This window comes from Leucopleurus acutus (assembly GCF_964270905.1).
Source record: "Leucopleurus acutus genome assembly, chromosome: 15".
Lineage (NCBI taxonomy): Eukaryota > Metazoa > Chordata > Mammalia > Artiodactyla > Delphinidae > Leucopleurus > Leucopleurus acutus.
In genome coordinates, this window is record NC_139157.1 from 75,572,952 (window position 1) to 75,598,462 (window position 25,511).

General features: G+C 37.4%; 1 long non-coding RNA gene across 1 annotated transcript in view; it reads left to right on the forward strand.

The window, feature by feature from the left end:
- The window catches only part of LOC309972443, a 47,793-nt gene that overhangs the window by 11,096 nt on the left and 11,186 nt on the right, over window positions 1-25,511 (forward strand). The window contains exons 2-3 of the long non-coding RNA XR_014326803.1: window positions 10,276-10,346; window positions 15,410-15,501. This is a non-coding gene — a long non-coding RNA (uncharacterized lncRNA). The remainder of the gene's footprint in view (window positions 1-10,275; window positions 10,347-15,409; window positions 15,502-25,511) is intronic.

Sequence of the window (25,511 nt, forward strand, 5' to 3'; positions counted from 1 at the left end):
CAGTAAAAGTGGACATGGTAGCATGGATGGTAATAATAATTATGAAAATATCAATATAAATAATTAGAACAGTCAACATTAATATAAATGGTAGGAATAATTATAATGATATTAATATCTAATATTATTATAATAGCTAATGTTAATGGTATTAATAATTAGACCTATGTATTAATAATAAAATAGCTGCTATCAATAGCCCTTACCATATGCTAGGCAATGTTCTGTGCATTAAACATGCATTCAGTCATGTGGCTTAAAAGCAAAATGCAAGGGAAGCCAGATGGAGAGTTCTTGAGAGGCATACTGAGAAGTTGTAAGGCATATTTTTTACCTTTTAAATAAAGCACCGATGATGAGCACTTGTGAATTTTTGAAAATGAAAGGTTTACTTTTAAACTTTTATTTTTATATATATATTTTTTGCGGTACGCGGGCCTCTCACTGCTGTGGCCTCTCCCGTTGCGGAGCACAGGCTCCGGACGCAAAGGCTCAGCGGCCACGGCTCATGGGCCCAGCCGCTCCGCGGCATGGGGGATCCTCCCAGACCTGGGCACGAACCCGCGTCCCCTGCATTGGCAGGCGGATTCTCAACCACTGCGCCACCAGGGAAGCCCTAAACTTTTATTTTTATACTTGAGTTCTATCGGTATAGCTTTGGTATCAACTAAATGTCATCCCATATGGCAGTACAACTAGGTTGTTATCACATTTGATTCCCTTTTGTCAATAATATATCAAGAAAATAGTGAGAGAGAATATAGGACATTTGTCAGTAAATTGTATTTGCCTTTCACTGACTGATTTACTGAAAGCTTAGCTTAGGAAAATATTAAGTATTTTAATTTAGATTTCACTTGGGGGCTTAAAGAAGTATCACTCTCCAAAATCAAAGTTATTGCATCAAGTCCTTTTCTTAGATTAAGTTATCTACTATACAAAAAGTGAGTTGTAATGTATTCTTATTAAAACTGCTTCTTCTATCACAATGTTATATTGTTTTTATAACATTTAATTGTTAAAATATACATTGTATAAGAAAGGTGAATTTATAGTAAAATAAATTTTTTTCTATTTTTTCCCTGATTTTTTTTTTTTTTCAGGTGAATCTTCTGTCTTATGTATTTACTGATAATCACTGTTGTGGTTCTTATGCTTTATTGGTAATTGACCACCTGTTCATGTCTGCATGTTGGAGATATGCTTGCTTAGCTACCTAAGTGTAAGACTGAGTTAGGCACTCAGGAGTCCAGTGGTAAATCATCTGAGTCATTTACAGTTTGGTGTGAATGTGCTTATCATATCCTTCTCTCAAAGAAGGTTTTTATAAGGGAAAGAGGAAGAAGATCCTGGATATCTTTAAAGGGTAAATAGAAGACAGCAGTGGAAGTGGTGGCTAGAGCTGAAGCCAGAATTAATCTTCTTTGTAATTTTGTTTAGCACTCACTGTACTAGAATGTTAGTTTTGGATGAGTCTGCCATTAAACCATTAGGTAACAAAGTGATTCACAAATTCTGAATTTTCAGAAAGAGTATTTTAAAACATAGTTTTGATTATTTTGAATTCTGCTCAGTGTCTCTGCATAGCCTAATCTGCATCTGCTATTTTGAATAATCCATCGCCTCTCTGATTATTTAAATATTTAACTCTGGTTTATGTCTAATAGCATCGTAACCAGGATTCTTATCATTCATGCTATTATTTTTTCTGCTTTCAAACATTCTTTACTGTAGCTTTTTCTTCAGAAATTTTAGAAAGTACTTTTCAGGTAAAAGACTGAATTCTTTTGTTGTAACTTTTTATTTTGGAAAATTTAAAACATGTACAAAAGTAGATAGAATATCATAGAGTATATCCATGTACCATCACCCAGTTTCAACAGTTACCAGCTCATGCCAATGTTATTTTGTTTCTACCCTCACCAACTTCCTCTGTCATATTATTCTGAGGCAAAAGCTAGATATGTTATAGTTTCATCGACACATATTTCGCTAATAGTGGCCAAGTAGTTTTTAAAATCATGATGAAGTCCTGATTTAAACATATGTGATGTCTTTTAGTCCACTACAGTAAGTATCTTATTGAGGCTTAAATTATTCTGTATTTGACTGGTAGGTGCCTCTCTTTGGGTTTTCAAGCTTTTTTGGTAAATAGTCCCCCTTTTCAGAGTCGTTGATCATTTCCTTGCTATCTGTTATGACAAAATGTATAGACTCATCTTACACATTTCCTACTCCATACTTCTGGTCAATCTTTCCTTCACTGAGTTCTGGTTCTTTATAGTGAAGAATGGAATTTCAAGACAAGAATTTGGGTGCAAAGGGTGCTCATTGTTCCAAAAAAGACTTTCATTTCGATACTTATAAGCTTTACTTTTTGTATTCTCTGATTTATAGTATTTATTTTACATATTTTTGTATAAATGAATTACTGTATTTCTTCTGTTATGTGAAGCCATGATGTATACTATGAACTACCCAGTTAATGGCAGGTTTTTTGGAAAAGAAAATCACCTAAAAATATTAAATGTCTGTAGAATAAATATCTATTTAAAATATTCATGGTTCTGTTTTCAGTATCCCAATGAAAATTTGAGTTAAGGGAGTCTTCACATTTATACTCTAAAGATTCTTCTCAATTAATTTTTCCTGTTAGCAGTTATGCATAGCTTTGTGGTGTCACATTGTTCTTCATAACTTCTGTTCATGATCTTGCCATGTTTTTATCTTGCCTCCTTACCAGCACTCAGAATTTTGAAGAATTGGTTTGAGGCTTGGAGCTAGGCAAGTCTATCTGTTTGAATAGTAGGGAGGAGACATGGAGGTAGAGGCAGAGATGCTAATAGAATCTAGGTCTGCTGATCTGCTGGTCTGGTGTCTGAGCCACATCAGGGAGGACTCTTTGCACCTCCTTCTCTTTGCCGTATCCTGTCCAGTGCTAAATGAGGTGTAGAGGCAGGTAAACACTAAAATGTAAATAGATGATGAAGTAGTTGGCATGGGATGGAAGTCCAAACAGTGCCACTCTCCAGCTGTGTGATTGGGTAAGTTAGTCTCTCCAAGTCTTAGATTGCACTCTTTACCCCATTACTCTGTAATATTTTCTTTAGAGCACTTCTACTACATGAAATCATCTTTTTGAAAAAGTATATGAGGTGTATCTTCTGTTTATAAAATTCCACGAGAGCAGGAATCTTTTCCTCTATTGACTCCTCCGTGCTTTGAACAGTCCCTGGCACAAAGTGGGTGCTCAATAAACATTTGATGAATTATTGCTGAGTTTTTGAGAAGGTAAAATAAAATAATGAATGTAAAAAGTTTGGCACTATGACTACCACCCAGTGAGTGCTTGATAAATATTAAGAAAAGACTCTGGAGGACATATAGATACTTCCATTCTGATTCATCATCATAGCTCTATAAATCTAGCTTATGACAACATAAAATAGTTAATAAATACTTTTAGTAAATCAATGGAAAGATGAAATAAATGAATACTGTTGTTGCTATTGGAGCTGATTTATGGAATAAGCAAATGATATTTAGAAATATAGAAAGATGTCCCAGTATTGATCCAAGCATCTGGTATTTTTCCTTTCTAAATATGATCAGTAGGTCATTATAAATAATAGGAGGAATCCCTTTATAGTGGACATATTTCTCCCTTTATAATAGTAATTTTCCATATAAATATTTCAGAATTGAAAAAAATTATAGTCTGAATTGTATAACTTCTGCTTGTTTACTATTTATACTTGTTGATTTTTCCTTATGGATTACATTATTTAATGGATAAAGGACAACAAACTCCTTTTGCCTTAGCATATTTTCCCATTTTGATATATCAAGGGAAAAAAAGACCAAATAAAACAAGCCTCTGTGGCTCAAGTTAGCTATAAATGAAGTCCCTCTCATTCTCCTTATAGAAAATGCTCTAGTAGATCTAGAATCTCTGTGTCAAAGTATGGCCAATACTTATGGCTGTGAATGGAAGAGGGGTCAGGTGGTTCCCTCACTTTATTCAGTTGTCAGGCGACCTAGTTGCTCAGAGAAGCCCGAAGCCTGCTTGTAGAGACAAGATTTCATTGGTGGAAGACAGGATTGTTAGAATCCTTACTCCTAGTTGAGTTAAGATGGAGAGGGGAAAGAATTTACATTGAAAAACCATGCTTCAACCTAGTTGTCCTGTGGTACTTGAAGATTGCCCTGCCACTATAACCTGAATAGAGAAGATTGATGACACTGATAAAAATTAAATTAAAAACTTAAGTACATCATAAGACACCATAAACAAAGTGAAAAGAGAAGCCACAGACTGGAAGAAGATATATGCAATGTATACAATAAACAAGTGAGTAGTATTTAGCCCAAGTAAAGAATTCTTACAAATTAATAAGAACAAGATAATCAACCTTAATTAAAAAGTGGGCAAAGAATATAAATAGGCTATGATGGAAGAGAAAATCTGAATGGCTAATAAACATATGAAAACATGCTCCATCTCACTATTAATCAAGGAGTGGCCAACTAAAACAATAGAGAAATACATTCATACTATTATATTGACAAAAGTCATGGTGTCTGACAATATCCAGTGTTGGTAAGGATGTGGGGTGGAGCAATTAAGTCTCTTGCAGATTACTTTGAGGATTATAGACTGGTTAAACTGTGTTGGAGAGAAACTTGGCAATAGGTAGCAAAGTTGTAGACGTGCATGCCCTTCAAGCCTGCAATTCCACTTCTAGGTATAAAACACCCTAAAGCAGCGCTTCTGAAACTTTAGGAGAGAAACAAATCACCTGGGGATGTTGCTAAAATGCAGGTTAGGATTCATCAGATGGAGCCTAAGATTCTCCATTTCTAAAGAGTTGCCTGCTGGTCCTTGGACAACACTTTGAGTAAAAAGACTCCAGAGCAGTGCTGTTCAGTAGTCCAAATTTATGAGATGATGAGAGTGTTCTCTGTGCTGTCCAATAACTACTGAGCACTTGAAATATGGTTAGAGTGGGTGAGGAACCACATCTTTTATTTATATGAATTTAAGTAAGTTTAAATAGCCACATATGGCTAGTGACTACCATACTGAACAGGGTAGCCTAGAGCATATCCTGAGAACTTGTTAGCAATGTAGACTATCAGACCCAATCTCAGACCTGCTGAATCAGAACCTGCATTTTAACAAGATGCTCAAGTGATTTATATGCACATAGAAATTTGAGAAGCACTGTCTGGAGAAATTTCTGCTATTCCAGAGTCATGTGTGAGAATATGTATTTCAATATGTTAGTAGTGTTACAGTGGACAAACTGTGGTACTATTTAACTACTATACAGCAGTTAAAATGAATTACTATGTGTATGAACATGGATAAACCTTATAATAATACAATATTGAATAAAAAAGCTATCTTTATGTGAGAAAATACGTATATTATGATACTATTTTTATAAAACTTTAACATAAAAGAAATCATGCTATATATTGTTTAGAGATTTATACATACATGGTTAAATTATAAAAACATTCTTGGAAATGATGAGCACCAACTTTAGGACAGTTCCATTCATTTAGAAAGGGTTGGTAAGAGTGGGAAAGGTAATGGGAGAGGAAGAATGCTGAAGACTTCATTGTATTTTACTGAAGCTACATAATGGGTATACAGGTGTTTGTTATTCTTTATACCTTGTTGTTTACCCGAAATATATATTTTGTATCTCCACCCATAATGGTTAAATTTTAATTTTGCACTGTTGATCCACTCTAAGTTTGGTGATTCTTAGGGTCATCAGAAAGTTGAGAAAACTTTTTGTGAAAGTTCAGTCACTAAAGTTCTCTTCCTAATTTTTCAGGCTAAAAAATAAATCTTATTGGCAAACAGATTCAGGGTTTCCATATGACCCGAATTTGGATGAATGCCTTAAAAATTGCTTATATAGTTGATTCCAAGGCTTTTTACTTTGAGGCTGGTAACAACACCCAAAGAACAACAGATGTATTAATTCTGGAAACACTTTTTTTTTTTTAACTGCTGATTCTTCCTAGCACAGAAGTACCCGGAGCTTAATAGCTCCACTGCTTGATTTTATTAGCTATTTGTACTCACAGCCCTTGAAGAGTAAGGGCACCAGAGCGAATTTTTGCTTTATTTGCTTTCAGTATTTCAGCAATCAGCCCCTCAGATAATTTCTTGGTGCCCTGGCTACTATAAATTGTCATCTTTGTATTCTGGAGGTTCAAAAAATGTCATTTATGTTATTCCCTTTGGAGTTGACTCTTGGTTTGGAACACAATTCTCTGTTTCGGATGCATTCAATCTGAATATATTGTTTTCTTGATATCATCTATTGCTATGCTTTTTAATACTTTCTCTGTATTAGAATCATCTGGTGACTTTTTTTTAAAGCATGGGCTCAAGTTTTAAAGGTTCTGCTTTAATTGATCTGGTACTTTAAAAAAAGGCTCATGAGGAGATTCAAATTTGTAGCCAGGTAGAGAGGCACCAGTTTCTTGTATGTATTTTCTTCTTTGTTGCACAATATTTATTAACTTTCCATCTCTGAATTCCAATATCTGTGTCCCTTAGCACCATGAATAGGATGACATCCAAGTAGAATTTCCTCAGCCTAGTCCTCTGATTTCAGTACTCTGAATTGAGGTTAGGAAGTTCAGGCCAACCTTGCAAAACATAGAATTAGAGGAATGACTTGGTTTATTTAGTAAGTAACCCTGTTAGCTCTAGGAAACTAAGGGAGCCTTATGTGGCTTTAGGCCTAATTTGGTTTAAATTGACTAGGTCATTAAAATTGATTTAACAGTAATTTGTATAGTCACTTTTATCCTAGGAAACCAGGCTGAAAACTGATCTGTTATGTATATGTATTCCTGTATGTGTCATTGTCTTAGCAAGAAATGTTATATATCACTATGACTAAACTTTGTTTAGTTTTTATGTGGTCTATTGCTATTTGTGGAAGAGTTATTTTATTTATGTTCCTTTGTGACTTTGTTGAGCAATTTTTATAGTTTACTATATAATGAAGAACACGGTCATTGTTCAGAATCTATTCCTATATGTTCAATGTCTTACTTCTCTCTATAAAAAAATTACTTAAAAACTTGGAAGGTGAGTATGTGGGACAATTGTTATTATTTTCCTTTTCTTTTTTTTCCCCTGAAATGATTAGTACAATGTGGTCTTTTCTCTTTTGGACTTTTTCTTTTGAAAATTTTTATTCTGAAGGGCGAAGCTGCGGCTCCTACCTTCTCTACCATCTATACCTCTTGCTAAAGAAGTTAAGTAACCGTCAAGTGATTGAACAGTTAAGATCTTAAAAATTATCACTTAGATGTTGAAGAACTGATTGAATATATTAACATTTCTAGATTTTGTATTAAGATAATTAATACTCTAACAAAAATTATTGACACAGAACCTAATTTGTGGAAGGACTTTTTCCTTATAGAATAAAAGACCTAGAGGGACTTGCACGTTTTCTCCACCCTCATTTTTCCAGCAACCGACGATCCAAACTATATTAGTTAGCATTTCAGTTTTTACTTTTTGATATTATTTTATTTTAAAAGGTAGTACTGACTTAGACAATCCAGCAAAATACAGAGAAGAAAATGAAAATCACCCATCATCCCATCAGGGGTTACTCTTAATAGACGTCTAGAAATGGAAGTTAGTTCCTGACCTGATTTCAGGGGTTATTATCTTGAAAGTCATAGATTCTACTTTTTGAGTATCATTCCTGTTCCAATTTTGATCTTTTTTCCTCACTGAGAACAATAACTTAATTTCCTCTTAAAACCTTAAATAGTTTGAAAGAAGAATTTAAACATGACACTCGTGTATGTCCTATGCGAAATGAAGCAAATCCATTCAATTTTTGCTCCTAATATGGATATTCCCCATCTACTGGGCAAATCTGTACATCTTTTGGATCTTTCCAGTTTCTCTAAAACACATTTAAATTTGTGATACAATGAAATTAGGACTGGACACAAGCCTGTGGATAGAGAAAGATGAGTCAGCAGTATTCTGATAATTTGTGTCCCTTCCCCAGCCCTACATATCTTTCAGAATTCAGTTGAAAATTCACCTTGTTGAGGATGCTTTCCTTAGCTGATGCCCTTATGGGGTCTACTACAGTCATCTTTGTGAGGATGTTTTGGAGAACTGCAGGGATAGGGAGTGTGTCTGCAATTTTCCATTGTACGACCTCTGCTCTTTACACCTTAGCTCTCTAAAATTCAGTTGGTTTTATATTGATTTGTTCTTGTAAATGACACTGTGTCCTTTAGCCCTTTCATTTTTTTTCTCTGAAGGACATGTAAGCTCATTTTAGGGCCACGGGAGGAAAAGGGCAAGTCAAGTGTTCTGTTTCTTTAATATTTTTTCTTGTTCCCCTTTCTTAACTCCCCAGGAGCTAGTGTGGATTATGTTTTTGGTGCTTATTTATTAAAGTTGGAAGAGTCTGACAAAGACCAGCCTGCTCTATTAACAGTGGCTCCCTGGGCATGATTTCTCCCATTTGTTGTGCCACTCGTGGCATTTCTTTGTGTGTTTTTCCTTATCTGCTAGCAACTTCATCTTTTGCAGCAATTATCTTCTGTGTGCTCTGGGTTTTGGAAGTGTTCCTTTGAAGAGGTTTTACGGATGCCAGTTACAGTGTACTACAAGGTTTACCCGTTCTAGACCATTCCCATTAGTTATCTACTTGGGATTTTTACTCTGGGTGGGTTGTGTGAGAACTCAGGCTCTACATCTGCATGCAACACAGGCCAGGTGCTCTGATTTCTTACAAAAGATTCTGGTTTGGCCTGGGCCTGGGATACACTGCCCATATCTGTGTGGGTCTTTACATTGCTGGGAGATGTTCTCCTGGCCAGGCCTCTTCTTGCCTGTGCATTGGGTCTGGCATCTCCACTTCTGCCTTCTGGGTATATTCATTCCAGTTACTTCTGTGAAGTGCTCATAAGCATTATTATTGGTTCTCTGTCTATGGCACTTGAAGATTTCCCTTACTTGCTTCAAGTATTTATTTTCTTCTCTAACATTTTACCTAGTATTATTATGTGTTTGGAGAGGGAAGCTTCTACTTTCAGCTTAACCTACCATCTGAACTTAAAGTCTTAATTATAGATCAATGTTAATCTCATTCCTTATGGTAGATATTGTTTGTTTCTTCCCACTACAGATTTCTCCCTTGTATCTTGCTAATTTTGTTCACAGTGACTGTGCTGAACTAAAAACTCTTCCCCAGCTTCCCTTGCAGCTAGAAATGGCCATGAGACTAATAATGAGAATAGGGAGAATAGATGTATCTAGCACTTTCTTTTTTTACTTTGTTCCAATCTTGGCGCTATTTTATTGTTTGGAACTATAGCAACAATTTTGTGATCATGATGTGACAAGCATGAGGACGAAGGTCAGTGTACCAAGGATGGTGAAATGGAAATCTAGAAAGAAATTTAGGAAGTGATGACATTGTTGAGAAATAGAATCAAAGGCAATATATCCTGCTTGTGTAGACAAACTTTTAATTGTTTAAGCCATGGTTAATTGGCATTTTTATTGTTACTTGTGGATAAACACATTTCTACTTGTTATATTTCTCTAATAGTTGGGATATTGGCATTAGATAGTCAAATAAGAGTGGGGAGACTCTCCTACTGACAACTTTCTAAATTGCACTGCGTTATATGGTCTTCTGAATAGTAATTGACTAGTGATGTAATAAAAAAGAATTGTCAGGATTTATAGAAAAAAATACAAATTTGCCTACTTGCATTGTTATTTTTATATTAAAATGCTGGCATATGTTTGTAATTACACATTAAATTAAAATTCTTCTATATAAAATTGGCAGCTTATTACTTGGCTGGTTTCAGGATAAACTTGTTAAAGTCTGTTGACTTCTGTTGCTTTAAAGGGTAGAACTGTGCTTTGTTTCTGCTTTATTTATACAATTTAATTTCCATCTTTTGCATTACTCATGCATTTGAATAATATATAATGCTACATAGCATTTCAGTTTACAATAAACTATATATGAGATAATAAATATGACCAGAATAGAAAGTTTAAGAAATTAATAGGAAAGGAATTATAAATAATTTGCTAAATGACCAAACTTAAAAAAATCCTGCTGTAAATAAATGGGAAATGGAAAAATAGATATTTAATTTTTATTTGGAAAATGTGGTTGATATACAACTTCCAGAAAGTGCTTTTATTTTTCCTTAATGTATATTCCTCCTTTTGTGCAGTGACAAGACATTACATAAGATGGCAGTAGGAGATTATAAATGTTCCCACTCAGAGAGACACGAATCAGCCAGTGAAGTATAATAAACACAATTATATAATAGCTATTTTGGATTGCCAATTTTCTCACAATTATTATTTTCCTTGGCTGTTCATCCTCCTTTTTAATGGAACGTTATTAAAGGAATCATATACTGTGTTATATTTTCGTTCACTTTTCTCTGCCTAACTCTCTAAAAATTAAAATTTTGCTGAATTTTGTGGAGCTGTGATTTACTAGAGTAAATCAGGATTTCTTTGAATATTTTAGCATCCTAAAAATATGAGTATTTTATTGCGCACTGTAAACCCCATTAAAAGGGTATATTTCCAGAGATTAACCATTTCCTTTTTGTTTTTTTCCCAAGCGTTACTGGATTGGATTATTTTTTAGAGTATACCATTATTTTAAATCTTAGAAAATTAATATGAGATGAGCTAGGTTTTCCAGGGTGTAGTTAGGTATGAGATTGACAATAGGCTTGATGTCCTTTGCTGCTTTCCAAAAGGATGAGCAAATTGCTTTGTGCCGCTCTGCATCTGAGAAGCCCACATGTGAAGATGACCCATAATGATTGTGTACTGATAAATAGTGAAGAAAAGTTGGAGGGAAATTTTCTAATATTAAATTTGCACTTATCTTTCTGAAACAACTTCAGTATCCTTAACATCAATCTGTAAGCACCAGGGCATCATCTGAACATGGACAACACTGCACATTTGTCGACAAGCCAAGTTGGGAATGGAAACATTGTATCTATCTATGTAGAATCTTTATGTGGATTTGTTGTCATCCGTGGAGAACTGAGATCCACAATCCAATGAATAAATTACCATGGGAGAAACACTTCATAGGTGACAAATGTGATCTTGTTCAACTCTTACTTTTTGATTAAGCAAACTGCCTTTCAATTCTCCGTATTAACTTTCTAGAATACTAAGGAGTATGGCATTTCTTCTAAAATGATAAACACTGAGGATTTGGGATTCGGTGGACTGGTGCATAGCTTTGTTTTACCACATCATGTACGTTAAACCCAATAAAATGTGCAATTAAACATATGAATTTATAAGCATATTACAAACCTGATATATAGCTGGAATTTTTAAAATAGACTTTATTTTTCTTAGAGCAGTTTTAGGTTCACAGCAAAATTGAGCAGAAAGCACAGAGAATTCCCATTACCCCCTGGTCTCTCACACAGAACCTCCCCCACTATCAACATCCTGCACAACAGTGGTGTATTTGTTACGATTTATAAACCTATATTGGCTTGTCACAGTAACCCAAAGCCCATGGTTTACATTAGGATTCACTCTTTGTGTTGTATGGGCTTTTTGTTGTTGTTGTTCTACGGGTTTTGACAAAAGTATAATGTATAATAACATGTTGTTACAGTATCATACAGAGTAGCTTCACCGCCCTCACTAGGCTCTTTGCTCCGCCTATTCATCCCACCCACCTCCTCAACCCCTGTCTCCAAAGTTTTGCCTTTCCCAGAATGTCATAGACTTGGAGTCCTATAGTATGTAGCCTTTACAGATTGACTTTTCTCATCTTAGTAATATGTATTTAAGTTTCCTCCATGTCTTTTCATGGCTTGATGGCTCATTTCTTTTTAGCGCTGAATAATATTCCATTGTCTGGAGATACTACAGTTTCTTTTCCATTCATCTACTGAAGGATATCTTTGTTGCTTCCAAGTTTTGGCAATTATGAATAAGGCTGCTCTAAACATCTGTGTGCAGCTTTTTGTATGGACATAAGTTTTAAACTCCTTTGAATAAATGCCAAGGAGTGCTATTGCTGGGTCATATGTTAAGAGTATGTCTAGTTTTGGGAGAGATCACCAAACTGCCTTCCAAAGTGACTGCACCATTTTGCATTCCCACCAGCAGTGAGTGAGAGTCCTTGTTGCTCCACATCCTACTCAGCATTTGGTGTCAGTGTTCTGGTGTTTTGTCATTCTAACAGTGGTCAGACTGAACTTTGAGACCTGCAAATTGGCAGTTATTAGAGCGTGTCAGTAAATAACTATAACAAGCCATAATTTAAGATGAAATTGTAGGGTATGATTGCTATTATTATTTTAAATTTGAATTTTGTAGTTTTATGTTCATTGCTTTCTGACCATTTAAACTTTATTATTAACCAATTAAAAAGTATAATAGAGTTTATTTCTGTTCATTACATGTTTATTATTTCAAGTGTATGTATTAACATTTTTTGATCTTTTCTTTCCCTAGTTACTTAATACTTCTTTAAATATTTCATAGTGTTACAACAAAAATTTATTTTTAATTCAATAGTATTATATTAACATTTTACCAGATTTTGTTAAAGAGTTAGGGATAAAATATTCTTGAATAGGGGTTTAAAAATATTTTTAAAAGAAACTGCATTATTATTCTGCTTGTGGTCCTAGTTTCACGATCTTTATATTCAGACCCCTGTCTTTTTCTATTTGACATACCCACAATGTACCAATACTTACCCGTGCAGCCTCAATGAGCAACGTGGCTCCACTCACAGTTCCCCAGCAAGCTTCCCAGTGAATATCGTACAGTATCATTTATAGTTCTTTCCTGGGCGGCTTCTCATAGTGGAGGAATCTATCAATATTGCCTGTTACTTCAGTCTTAAACTATTTCCACAAATTCCGAAGGAAATCACTGATATTGGACAGTTTCAGCAAACTAATTATGCTTTCATTTTACTAGCCTTAAAAAAAGCAATTTCTCATATAACTGTGGAAAAATCTAAAAACTCAGTTTTTTGAGGTCTGAAACATTGCAATCACCCATAACAAAAATAATGAAGTACAGGAATAAGCCAGAGAAGTGGGGAATGGAGGATAGGGGACTGAAATGATGGTATTAAAGAGGCAACTTGGTAGGAGATAGTGTTTATTGTTTTGGGCAGTAAAGAAAATGTAGAAAGAAGGGGCCATGTTTTTGACTTGGGCAAGTGAGTGGATGGTGGTGTCATTTGTTGAGATATAGAAAGTAGGAGGGGAGGAGGTAGGTTTTGGGGGAACAGTGAATTTAGTTTTAGACATTTTCAGTTATAGATTCCTGAAGAGAATCTAGGTTCCAACTGTGTAGTTAGGAATATATATTTATAGCTCAGGAAAAAAATTTTCTACCAGAAACAGAATTAGAATAAGTTATATGTATTTTTATTTCTAAGAATATTTGGAATACCCTATTTTCTAAGTGTCCTTTATTTAAAAATTGGTTAGCTATAGATTTAAGCAATGACATGTCAATAGCATTATTATTTTCACAAAACTTTTATTGATGTATAGCATATACTCAGAAAATTTTCAGTGGATTTTCAAAAATTTATACATCCACGTAACCAGAACTCAGATCAAGAGACAGAACATTGTCACTACCCTGTCCCCCAGAAGACCATGCCTCCCCCTTCCAGACATGATATCTCCCTAAAGAGTAACCACCATTCAAGATTAGTTTGGTCTGTTTTGAATTTTAATAAATAGAATCATATAGTTTGTGCCCTCTCATGTCTGGTTTCTTTTGTCCAACCTGATGTTTTTGATGTTTTTGAGAGTCAGCCATGTTGTTGCATGTAGCTGAAGTTGTTCATTCTCATGGCTGTAAAATATTCCAGATAAAGTTGTGACTATACCCATTTTATTTATCCATTCTACAGGTGATAGACAATTGGATGAAGCAGCATTACTTTTAGGGAGGTAGGTTTTAGGGAGATAGGGAGATAAGTTGAAGCTACCATACTAACATTTTTGAGTGAATAATGGTAAATGGTGGGCTCTTAGTGTCTTCGGAGTCACTGGAGAAGGGGACTGGACTTCTGCAAGTACGGAGGGTGATAGGCCAACCAGGACATGAAAGAAAAGCTGACTGAGAAGGATTTAAAACCTGGCAACACTCTTGTTACTGTAGTTTACATTTCTGAAATCAATGCCAAGGGGTAAAAAGTCTATCAATAGATTTTCTCTGTCTCGAAACAGTAAATAAGCGAACCACAAATAAAAAAGTGTGAAGAGGCTCTGTTGTTCTCTTGTCATTTGGGACTCAATATTCCCCATGACTGGATAAAAATGAATTCATTTTGAAAAATAATTTTAAAAAATCCATCTGCTAGGTCTGGTGATAGACATCAGGAGGCCTAAGACAATGATAGTTTGGGATTAAAATAACTTTGGATGTCTCTTTACTATTGGTCATAAAATCATTAAAGGCCTGAAGGGATCACTTAAGCACTTCAATTTTACTACATTGCATTTTGTGGGGGATATTATAAGCTATAACTGTAATTGTGGATTGGGAAGTTAGTTGCAAAGGACTTGAATATCCCTCACACATGTAAAGATGTAAAGCACTAAAATCAACTTCTCTGGAGAGACCTCCCACAAAAAACCCCAAACCCTAGAAAGGATGTGCCCATCTTTGTCAATCATGTCTCCTACAGGTATCCGTTGCTCTATTTACTGGTTGATGCCATGAATTGATTCAGGTCTGCCTGAGTTCTTGAACCATTCCTTTCCAAGGCAAGATGTATAGCCACAGTTCCAGTTTACCATCTGGTTGGACCTGGAAGGAGAGTCTTGTGTTCTGATGAAAACGTTTTCACTGCCCCAGCGATGATCATGGTTACCTCTGTAGATTTTGAGTCCAACGTTCCCAGCCATCTGTGTCTTTCTTCCCTCTTGGCATAGTGTTTGTGGGGCTAGGTAACAGTCTAGTTCAACATTACAATAGAAGCTTTGCCTGAGAATCTGGTAGTCTGTCTGGTTCTTTCCCAACATACACAATGGCCAGCATCATGCTGAGAGTAGACAAATTGCCTGGATCCCTGAAGCTACTATCCACATAACTGACTACTAGAGGGCTGGGACTGGAGTGAATGAGTGAGGTACTTGCTTCAGATGCCAAATCTAAAGAGGCCTCAAAAAGTTCAGATATCAAGATAAACAGTATTTTAATGCAATATTTGAATGATCAAAATTTTGAATAATCAAAATTAAAATTTTAAATATCCATAATGAACAAAATATTAAAATTTTAAATAATGACAGGATCATTATTACTGATTTTTATCTTTTGCCTTAGGCTCCAGTTGACCTTGATGGGGTACTGTTCAATGGTGTGAATTTCCCTTCCGTGAGGTTCCATCTGTCAGACTGAACTCTGCCTGCTTGGAGGTAAGAAATGTCCTAAATATCCCTTTTGGGGGATTAATTTCTTTTATTTTTATTTACGTATTTTTATTAATGTAGAGTTGACATACAATATTATGTTAATTTCAGGTGTATAACATATTGATCCGACATTTAAATACATTGTGAAATGATCACAAGTCTAGTAACAATCTGTCCCCATGCAAAGTTATTACAATATTATTGACCATTTTTCATATGCTGTATATTTTATCCCTGTGACTTATTTATTTATTGTATTAATTGGAAGTTTGTAGCTCTTAATGCCTTTCACCTATTTCACCTAACCCCCACCCCTCTGGCAACCATCAGTTATTCTTGTATCTGTGAGTCTGTTTCTGTTTTATTTAGTTTTGTTTGTTTTGTTTTTTAGATTCCACATATACATGAAATCATACTATACTTTCTCTGTCTGACTTGCTTCACTTGGCATAATACCCTCTAGATCCAGCCATGTTGTCACAAGCGGCAAGATTTCATTCTGTTTTATGGCTGAATAACATTCCATTGTATATATATGCCACATCTTCTGTATCCGTTCGCCTATTGATGGTTGCTCCCGTATCTTGGCTATTTTAAATAATGCTGCAATGAACACAGGGATGCATATATCTTTTCAAATAAGTGTTTTTATTTTCTTCAGGTAAATACCCAGAAGTGGAATTGCTGGATTATATGGTAGTTCTATTTTAATTTTTTGAGAACCCTCCATACTGTTTTTCATAGTGGGTGCTGCAGTTTACAGTATCACCAACAGTACCTGAGGGTTTAGTGGTGCTGAACTCTTTTAGCTCTTTCTTTTCTGTAAAACTCTTTACCTCTCCTTCAGTACTGAATGATAACGTTGCCAGGTAGAGTATTCTTTGTTGTGACTTTTTTCCTTTCAGCACTTGGAATATATCGTGCCACTTCCTACTGGCCTGCTAAGTTTCTACTGAAAAGGCAACTGATAGTATTATGGGAGTTCCCTTGTACATAACTAGTTGCTTTTCTCTTGCTGCGTTTAAGATTCTCTCTGTTTAAATTTTGACATTTTAATTATAATGTGTTTTGTTGTGGATTTCTTTGAGTTCATCTTGTTTGATACTCACTGTGCTTCCTGGACACAGATGTCTGTTTCTTTCCCCAGGTTAGGGGAGTTTTCAGCTATTATTTCTTCGCTTAAGTTCTCTGCCTTTTTCTCTCTCTCTTCTCCTTTTGGTACCCCTACAATCAAATATTAGTATGCTTGATTTTGTCTTACAGGTTTCTTAAACTATCATCATTTTTTTTTACATCTTTATTGGAGTATAATTGCTTTACAATGGTGTGTTAGTTTCTGCTTTATAACAAAGTGAATCAGTTATACATATACATATGTTCCCATATCTCTTCCCTCTTGCGTTTCCCTCCCTCCCACTAAACTATCATCATTTAAAAAGATTCTTTCTTCTGTTCGACTTGGGTGATTTTTGGTACTCTGTCATCTGGATTGTTGGTCCATTCTTCTGTATCATCGAATCCACTGCTGATACTCTCTAGTATATTTGTCATTTCAGTTATTGTATTCTTCAGCTCTGACTTGTTCTTTTCTATACTTTCTAACTCTTGAAGTTCTAACTGCTCATCCATTCTTCTGAGTTCGGTGAGCATCTTTATGATCATTACCTTGAACTCTTTATCAGGGTTTTCTTATCTTCATTTTATTTGGCTCTTTTTCTAAGGTTTTGTCTTGTCCCTACGTTTGAAGCATATTCCTCTGTCTCCTCATTTTTCCTAATTCTCTATGTTTATTTCCATGTATTAGGTAAGTCCTTTATGTCTCCTGATCTTGGAGAAGTGGCCCTGTGTAGGAGAGGTTCTGTGCAGCCCAGCAGCACGCTTCCCTCTGACCATCAGAGCTGGAAGCTCCCGGGGTGTCCTTCACATGGGCTGTGTGTGCCCTTCTGTTGTGGTTAGACCAAGCACTGAGAGCACACTGGTAGGTGGGACTGGCCCCCAGCCCACCTGACTGTAGGCCCCCGCCTCGTGTGGTTGCTGCAGGTATTGTGGTGGGTGAGCCAGGACCCCTGGCATCACTGGCTGTGAGGCCCAGCTGTGTGTGACTCCTGCGGGGCTGCTGGTGGGCAGGTCAGGCCCTCAGCACAGCTGGTTGCGAGACCTGGCCGCTTGCCACTGCTGCGGGTGCTCTGCTGGGTGAGGCAGGCTCCCCACACGGCTGTGTGTGAGGCCTGGTTGTGTGTGACTGATGCAGGTGTGCTGTTCGGTGGAGCAAGTCCCTGGCACTAATAGACTAGAGGGACGAATCCAAAATGGTGCCTTCCAGTGCTGGTGTCAGCATGGTAGAACAAGATCACAAGACCAGCTGCCACCTCAGTCCCCAGGGGGAGTCCCAGCTGCCTCCTGCCTCTCCAGGAGGCTCTCCAGGATTAGCAAGTGGGGCTGACCCTGGCGCCTTTCAAACTGCTCCTTCTGCATTGGCACTCAGAGTGTGTGAGATTTTGTGTGCACCCTTTAAGAGCAGAGTCTCAGCTTCCTACAGCCCTCTGGGTCTCCCTAATGTAAGCTCAGCTGGTTTTCAAAGTCAGGTATTTTGGAGCTTGAATTCTTGGTACAGGCTTGGGAAGCCCAGCGTGGGGCTCAGATCCCTCACTCCCCAGGGAGGGCCTCTGCAGTTGGGATATCCCTCCCCCTTGTGGGTCAACAACCCAGGGGTGTGGGTCCTGACTAGACCCTGTCTCTGCCCCTCCTACTCATCTCATTGTGGCTTCTTCTTTATATCTTTAGTTGTAGAAATCTTTTCTTCTAGTCTTCAAGTTGTTCGCAGAAATGGTTGCCCTGTAAGTAGTTGTAATTTTGGCGTGTCTGTGGGAAGAAGTGAGCTCAGGGTCTCTCTAACTCTGCCATCTTTAGGGATTAATTTCTGATTCAACAAATACTAGTTGAGCATCTAATATGTGCAAAACATGATGCTACGTTGTATAAAGAGCTAAGAAAAATCTGTAAGTCATGATTCTTGCCTGTAATTGCTTATAATCTAGCAGAAGAGATATGTATTATAGACAGGACCCAAAGTCTTACACACCATGTGAAAAGTACAGAAGCAATGCTATAGTTCAGAGGGTGGAGAGTAAACTTTGAGCTGGGACAATCAGGGAAAGCTTTTTAGAAAAGGTATCATTTCTAGGGACTATGTAGATGTGGTGAAATTTGGACATACAAAGCTAAGGGCAGCAGATATTTCTGTGGAGAAAAATACAACTATGGGAATACTTAAGGTATACTCAGAAGTGGTGAGAAGCTCAATTGGTTGGAGTTGTGGGCTTGGAAAAGGAGATGAAGCTCAGGAGGTGAAATGACACAGTTATCTGGGACTTTGACTGGCTTAGCTTTTAGAATTCCACACGCACATTTTTGAAGGCTGGCATTACCTCCTGATACGACATGTCTTAGTCTGTTTGGGCTGCTATAGACTGGGTGGTTTATAAACAAAAATGTCTTTCTCACTATTCTGGAGGCTGGGAGTCCCAAAGCATGTTCTGGTGAGGACTCCCTTCTGATTTGCAGACTGCTGACTTCTCGTCGCATCCTCACATCAAGGAAAGAGGAGTGAGCTAACTCTCTGGGTTCTTCTTTTAAGGACAATAATCCCACTTATGAGGGCTCCACCCTAATGACCTAATTATGTCCCAAAGGCCCCACCTCCAAATACGTTTTGGATTAGATTTCAAGATATGAATCTGGGGGGGAACACAAACATTCAGTCCATAATGGGACACTTTGTTCTTTAAGATTTTGAGACTAAATATCACAGCTACCAACAAGACAAATGGTAGATAACAAATGAGTGTTATAAAGATCAATCAAATCATGTGTTATATCAATGTCTCAATGGTTCAAATAGCTATTAGAAGTAAAAGCAGTGCTAAACAAGATGATAGAAATGAAGAATTAGCCCAAAGTCCCTTTGGGGTCTCTGGCAGTCCCTAGCTGATGTGGAGATCAAAGAAGTGGATGCACAGCATTATAAGCCCCATAATGTCTCAGCGTAAAAACCAGGATTCCCTATTCTGTTCTTTATTTGCACTTTGATACCATTAGCCATACAGATATGTCTTTGTTTAAATGCTGGCTAATAGGTTCTGACTAAAGCTAGGGACTGTAAGCCTCTAATTAGCAAGCTTAGTGAAAAAGCATTTTCTGGTATAATGCTTATTTGCTCAAAGGCTTCATTTTTAAAAATAAATTTATTTATTTTATTTATATTTATTTTTGGCTATGTGGTGTCTTTGTTGCTGTGCACGGGCTTTCTCTAGTTGCGGTGAGCGGGGGCTACTCTTCGTTGTAGTGTGTGGGCTTCTCATTGTGGTGGCTTCTCTTGTTGCGGAGCACAGGCTCTAGACGCGTGGGCTTCAGTAGTTGTGGCACGTGGGCTCAGTAGTTGTGGCACACAGGCTTACTTGCTCCGCGGCATGTGGGATCTTCCTGGACCAGGGCTTGAACCCGTGTCCCGTGCATTGGCAGGTGGATTCTTAACCACTGCTCCACCAGGGACACCCTCAAATGCTTCATTTTTAAGCAGTACAGCAATTAGAATCTCCTGTGATAAAACTGAAGTCTGAGCATATTCTTTAAAACGATTGAAAATAAATCCAGATCCAGTTTTAGGAAAGGAAACTGGTTGTCAGATTTAAATCTGTGCCGTATCTTGTGACTCTCCTGTTGTTTTTCCTGTAACCATAAAAAATGCCTTTCTATATATTATTCTCCAAAACCTCTTGTAACACTCAGACTCCCAAAATATAACACTATCATCTGGGAAGGGCTTTTTATCAATATTTAAGCTCTACTCATTAATTTATGTAAAATAGTGTTCAACCTTGGGTTGGTATCCCAGCTGTAGCTTTTAAACATATATGTTTAAAAATCTTTTTATTTGAAAGAAGCATTGTCAGACTCTGCTGGCTTCTCAATCCCTTGGTTAAGAATTTATAAAATCACTGCTTCTAGCAAGATTTTTTTTTTTTTTTTTGTCTTAAATTTAGTCTGTTTTTGTGTCTGGATATTCGGCTCTGGATATTCCACATGCCAACACTCCTTAAGAAGAAAACAGAAGGAGAGCAGTGAATGTGTGCTGCAGACAGGGCAGCGGGCAGTGTGGGTCTGCCCCCAGCCCCATGCAGGAGCCAACAGGAGCTTTCTCCCTGGGTTATGAGTTCCTCAGTGTGAGTCAACTCTCCTGAGTGCCCTTAGGGACAGACTAGTTACATGAAAGGGGATTTCACACAGAAATCACCTTGTAGGCCAGTAAACAGAGAAACTCAGCGATGGAAGCATTATTTTCCTTTCTCAGCTAGCTATTCAGAAGATAACTTCACAGTTAGGAAGGAAACTTTATTATCAGTTTAAACAAAGTCATCCTTTTCTATTCTATTCTCTTACACATTCTTCATTTCCCACTACCTCTGGAGAAAGAAAACGCCACAGAATACATGAGGAAATAATTTCTTATATTGATAATTTCGTTCCAAATATGGAAAAGAAAAATTGGACATGAAAACAACACTTCCCATCCTAATGTACCTACAGGGCCCCATTGGCAGGTTGCTAGGCCCTTAGGCCCCGGGCTGGGGAGCAAGAGAACTGTGAATATTTCTCTTTTGTCAGATGGTTTAATGGTGAGCTCTGTCTGTAGGGGGTGCAGGAGGGGCGCAGGAGGAGAAAGCGTGCCCCTCCTGTCGGGCTTCTGTGGGGCAAAGGGGTTCTCCAGCACCTTGTTCCTGCAGTGTGGGTGGTTCTCCTGGCCTGGTTCTGAAAGTATGGACGGCGTCTGCAGCATGCAGCTTCTCCAGACAGTCCCACAGCACCAGTGGCTCCTGCAGTACCCGTTGCCAGGCTCCTGTAGTATGTGGCTTCTCTGGTGCCTGGCGCTGACCGTGCACCACTTCTTTGGCACTTGGCTTTTGTAATACCTGTTGATCAGCAGCACCCAGTGGCCAGCAACTTCCCCTGAGTACTCTTTGGGTGTCTTCTCAGTGTAATGCCACCAGCAAGACACCTCCCCCATTGAATGGCTTCTCCTGGCGCTCTCTTCGGAAGCTTTGTGATGAGTTTGAAGGCATAGCACCTCCCTGTGGATAGTCTTCCCAGGGGGTGGATTTTCAGCAGGTTCTGCTTAGTGTTACTTCTCAGTGACTGCAACATCCCATGAGCCATGCTCATGTTATGTCTTTTCCAACGAGGTCTGGATTTTAGTTCTGGTGCAGGGTAGGGAGGGTGCCTCTTCCTACCTCAGTCCTAAGGGTAGGGCCTGCTCTTTATAACTGCTATTCCTGTTTTCTTTAGAGTTATCTTTACTTCTTACGTGCCAATTCCTTATTACCTCAATCTTCTGTTATATTCATAATTCCCTGTATGAAACTTTCTGTGATCAAATTGTTGCATGGATTCTGTCCCTTGATGGACTCTGACTGATGCATTTACTAAGATAAATCTTGGCGGTGATCATTTTGTGTTATTTTTTCCAGAGACATAATGTACTTTTTCGGTTTGTAGATTCAAGTCTTATTTTATTTCTGCAAAGCTTTTTTGAATGATACTTTAATATTTTCCTATTCCCTTTATTTCCATTCTCTCAGGAATATCAATTATATGTATGTTGAATTTCCTTTGCCTTTCATAGCTCTCATTTTCCCTCTGATCTTTAATCATTTTCACTTAAGTTTTTTAAAACATGTATTCTTTCAATCCTGCTGTCTATGTGCCTGCATTTTTTTCATGACTCCTGTGGTCTTAATTTTTGGAAGGGCTTTATTTTTTCTTTCACTTTTTTTTGTGTTTTTGCAAACTTATCTTTCACTAATTTTGCTGTTTCACTGTATCTTCCTTGATCTTGCATCCTTCTGTTTTGAAGCTCTACTTTATACAGGCATTTGTTTACTAAGTGTTTTATATCTATGGCTTATATTTGGTTACATTTTTCATCTATTCACTGGCAACATTAATATGAATATTCTTCATCTGTCATATGTTTTTCATGCTTCTTTCCTCTATTTTTCTATTATATATTTATATGAATCTCATACTGATTCTCATTTAATTTTTACACACCTTTAGATGAATTGAATTTTCCCCAGACCAGGACGTTCTACTTAATTTCCTTATAAAAGAGCTTTGAATGTGACAGGGCGAGAGAGAGTCATGGACATATATACACTAACAAACATAAGGTAGATAGCTAGTGGGAAGCAGCTGCATGGCACAGGGATATCGGCTCGGTGCTTTGTGACCGCCTGGAGGGGTGGGATAGGGATGGTGGGAGGGAGGGAGACGCAAGAGGGAAGAGATATGGGAACATATGTATATGTATAACTGATTCACTTTGTTATAAAGCAGAAACTAACACACCATTGTAAAGCAATTATACCCCAATAAAGATGTTAAAAAAAAAAAAACTTTGAGTGTATATGCTGTCTATAAACCTTTATTTTACTTCAGCCAACAGAGCCAAGTAACTTCAGATATGTGCATGATATAGAGTATATGTCTTCTACCCTGCCTTGTCATGAGGCTGCTTTGTATGAGTATGTGATTCCTCAGTCATCACTCTCTGTTGCTCTTCTCTGGGTGTGCCACTAACTTTGAACTACCAAGATTTTTCAACTTTCTGAAATTTACAGACATAAAAGTACTTTCTTGAAAGCTTCCCACATTCCAATTTATCTTGTGCTAAACTTAGCAGCCATTTCTCATATTGGAGATGGAGATGGAGTTTGCATTCTTGGAATGACTTCCATTGGTAAACAGGTCTGTCTTTATGCTGATATTTTAATACTAAAGATTTAATGGGATTTATAAACTAAGAACTTTATGAAGACAACCAAAGTTTGTTGTCTTATATTTAGTCTCTGGAACAAGTAAAAATATTAATTTGAGCTAATTAACATGCTTTAATTTAAAAAATACAAATATTATTCAGTTGTGTTATCATCTTTCAGTTCATCCTAGATAGATGTGACCCGAGGAACAGTCTCTGTTCTGATCTGTTGTCCACATGTTATTGAACCGAACCTGGGTCCACTTGCCCTCAGGCAGTAAAGCCAATCTACTGAACTGGGTTGTGGTGAAGGAAAGTACAGCGTTTATTGTAAGGCACCAGACAAGGAGTCCAGGACAGTTAGTGCTAAAAAAGCCCCAATTCCCCTGTAGGTTTCAGCAAAGCATTTTTATTTATTTATTTAATTTTTATTGGAGTATAGTTGCTTTACAATGTTGCATTACTTTCTACTGTACGGCAAAGTGAATCAGCTATACATATACATATATCACCTCTATTTTGGGTTTCCTTCCCATTTAGGTCACCATAGAGCACTGAGTAGAGTTCCCTGTGCTATACAGCAGGTTCTCATTAGTTATCTATTTTATACATAGCAGTGTATATATGTCAGTTCCAATCTCCCAATTCATCCCAGCTCCCACCTTCCCCCTTGGTACCCATATGTTTGTTCTCTACATCTGTGTCTCTATTTCTTCTCTGCAAATAAGTTCATCTGTATCATTTTTCTAGATTCCACATATAAGCGATATTATATGATATCTGATTTTCTCTTTCTGATTTACTTCACTCTTATGACAGTCTCTAGGTCCATCCATGTCTCTGCAAATGGCACAATTTCATTCCTTTTTAGGGCTGAGTAATATTCCGTTGTATATATGTACCACATCTTCTTTATCCATTCTTCTGTTGATGGACAATTTGGTTGCTTCCATGTCCTGGCTATTGTAAATAGTGCTGCAATGAATGCTGGAGAGGGTGTGGAGAAAAGGGAACCCTTTTACACTGTTGGTGGGAATATAAATTGATATGGCCACTATGGTGAAGAGCATGGATGTTCCTTAAAAAGCTAAAGATAAAGCAAAGCATGTTTAAAGACCAGGTGAAGTACGGGAGTTGCAGGGTATGTGGTCAGCTCACGCACAATTCTCTGATTGGTTGACGGTGAGGTAACAGGGCGGTGTCACATTATCAATCCTTAGGCTCCAGTAGGTCTGGGGGCTATGAGCTCATGGTCATCAAGTAGTTAACAGCTTCCATTTGATGGGTGTTTTAGCACCTGTAAAAAAACTCAGGAAATGTATATTGGATACTGTTATCTGGGTACTTCAGAGAGACGCTAGAGCAGAGTATATGGGCAAGGCGTTTGTCCCGGGAAGGCTCTATAGGGTCCTGCTTGGTTACACACATCTTGTGTTGTCTCAGTTATTCTGATATCCTCTGTGTATTCCATAAAAGTTTGCTCTGTGATGCTTGCACTGGGTTTTTGTTTTCTCATTTTAGATCCCTTACTGTTTGCAGTCATCCCTTGGACTATGATTCTGTCAGTGATCAAAATTCATGCTAAAAAAAGGCTTTGCTTCTTTTTGATATGGTCCGAGAATTTCAGGCAGTTAAATTCCCTGTTAGTGTAGAAATAGATTTTACAGCTTGCTTGGCCCTTCAGTTTTCTCTGTAGCCCAAGATTTATTGTAATAGAGAACCAACCTGACTCCATATTGGATCTATTCCTTTAGCTCTAACCTTTGTGCTCTGTTGCTGTGCTTAGTCATGCTGGCTCTGTACCTTTTGTAAAAGAATGCTGCCTATAACCTGAAATATACATAATAGCACTTTCTCAAGGCTCTGCCTCCCAGGCTTGACCTTTAATGGTATAACACTTATAACAGAGAATAACATTTGTCTTGTTGGAGGTTTATAGGAACATCATGATCAGACCTAGTGGACAGCTGCAAGAACAAAGAATTATCACATACCTTCTTGGCTGGGATGAAGAAGTTTGTAATAATCAGTCACACCCCCTCCCCTTTTAGCATAAAAGAAGCCTGAATTCTAACTCGGGGAAGATGGTTCTTTGTGACACTAGTCCACCATCTTCTTGGTCTGCTGGCTTTCTGAATAAAGTTGCTATTTCTTGCCCAGCACCTCTTCTTTTGATTTATTGGCCTGTCGTGTGGCGAGC